Source organism: Nannospalax galili, unplaced genomic scaffold (genome assembly GCF_000622305.1).
Source record: "Nannospalax galili isolate Female #2095 unplaced genomic scaffold, S.galili_v1.0 C49529803, whole genome shotgun sequence".
NCBI classification, from domain to species: Eukaryota; Metazoa; Chordata; class Mammalia; order Rodentia; family Spalacidae; genus Nannospalax; species Nannospalax galili.
Window position 1 is genome coordinate 1 of NW_008480163.1, and position 2,217 is coordinate 2,217.

The 2,217-nt window shown below is 45.4% G+C and overlaps 1 pseudogene; it reads left to right on the top strand.

Annotated features, from left to right (window-relative positions):
* The first annotated feature begins 859 nt into the window (after window positions 1-859).
* LOC103728520 lies at window positions 860-1,512 on the top strand (annotated as a pseudogene).
* The last annotated feature ends 705 nt before the right edge of the window (window positions 1,513-2,217 follow it).

The following is a 2,217-nucleotide window of genomic DNA, read 5'->3' on the forward strand; positions in this document are numbered from 1 at the left end:
AGCCAGTATGAAGTTGACCCTGTATGTCCACAACCAGTTCACATCAATAGCAAGCCAAGCAGCAGCTCTTATGGAAAGGTGGCCACAAAATTCTCCATGAGGCAGAACAGAATGGATTGTTGGCACCACTGTGGCCTTTCCCTACTATGTCCGTATACTCACCCATCCACAGGTCACTCAGAGGGATGACATGTTTTATCTTAAAGGTTTCTTACACCTGAAAAAAGAATCAAGCAGCATCTGCTAGTGTGCATTGTTATGATTGTTTAAATTCATGTCTATATATGTCCCATGCCTGTGTGTACCCTTGAAGCTGAAGAGTGTCTATCCTTTGCAGCTGGAGTTACAGGCACTTGTGTGCTTCCAGAGTGGGTGCTGCAAACCAACTCTGAGTCACCTGGATGACCAGAAAGCATGCTTAACCCGAGTCATCTCTTGAACCACTTAGTCTTTAATGTGGAGAAACTGCTCAGTGCTAGACCAAGCTCTTCCTTTTCCCGAGCAGAGCAGGCTTCATCTCTATCACCCCAGGAATAGTTCATCACATGGGCAGATGAGCCTCAGCAAAGCCTTGCTGATGGAAGCCTGTCTGAGTTATGCACTGAATATGCCTTTGTAGATCCTAAAACAGCTATAGACTAGTAGTTTTCTAAGTGTTGCATTTTAAAGATACACTTTTTAAGAAATCCACATGTGTAAGTCTGTAATTCACTCAGTAATTCTCTTAAAACCAAACAAGAAATGGTGGTCATAGTGAGTTAGGCATGGCATGGGGGTGACTGAGCAGGGAGCCTCCCCCCACATATTCCCAGATTCCTCACCTGATGCTGCAGGGGTGCTAAGTCTGCCCAGGTCAACAATGGGGAAGTATTTTCTGGTCCAGAGCATGCTCTGAAGTTTCTGGGACCAAGTGTTCACTGCCTTCTGGCAAAGTTACCCAAATTCCTATAGGAAACATTTCTCAACTGAAGACATTGTGCACCTGGAGGTGACCCCTAACCAGGAGCTTCTGTCCCAGAGACTCCTGACCAAGACCAACAGGATGTCGTGCATTGGGCAGAGCGACTGTTTCCTGCCAATGTTGCTCACTCAGTATACATCCTGGAGAACACTGTTGTGAATCCACAGATCAGACCATGATGACCTTCACCTGGAACATCAACCACGGCCAGCTGGTAATGGTGGAGCAACCATGTGTTTACTGTGTGAACTCTGACAACAGTGGCTGGACTGAAATCTGCCATGAAGCCTGGGTCTCTACCTTACTTGGTGTCTCCAGAGTTGTCCAGGAGTTTGGTCTTGCCTGTGTCAAAAGCAATGTGACCAAGACAATGAAGGGCTTTGAGTACACCTTTGCCAAGCTGCAAGGCAAGGCCCCTTCCAAAACACTTGTTGAGACAGCTGAAGAAGCCAAGGAGAAAGCTGAAGAAATGGAGCTGGCGGTCACAGCGCTGCAGACCTGCTAACAAGGCTGCCACCAAGCAGTAAGAACAGCAGCAACAATTTGTGTAGCCACCAGCCCGTACAGCTCAGCTCCCTCTCCCTTCTCCCCGTGTACTTTATTATTGAAAGTCAACTTCAGCCCTCTCTGCTGTCTGGGTGTTGGGTTGGGGTAGGTGTCTAGCTCAGCATCTACGGTATACCAGGCTCAGTCGCCACTGAGGCCAGCCTCCTTGTTCCCTGACTGGGCAGCTATGACAGGGGCAGAAAGGTGCAGTGACTTGACCAAGGAAACAAGCAGTATGTAGGTGAAGTGAAAAATGACAAACTGTAAGCTCCAGGAGGGCAGGGCTCCTGTGTTATTCTCTGATGAGTCCCAAGTACCTGGAACAATATTTAGCACAAAACAGGCACTCAATAAACACTTGATTTGATTGCTCCCCAAAAAACAAACAACAGAAAAGTAAATAATAAACCAAAGAAGGACTTTAGCTAAAAGCTCAGGGCATGTGTTCCCTTCTATAACATTTCCTGTTCTCCTGGCATGTGCGAATATTCATTTTAAGTCTTCTAAACCATTATTTCATTTATTCCTCTATTTTAAGGATGAGAAATCTGTCAAAGGCAATGACAGAACAGGACTTCACCAAATCTTGCTCAAAAAAGAGAACTAAAACCTTTGCAAAAACAAGAACTCTTTGTGTTTTTTGTGCAGTAAGTACTAGGGAAAATTCATTCATTTCATAATAATGAATCGGTAAATACATAGCGTTACTA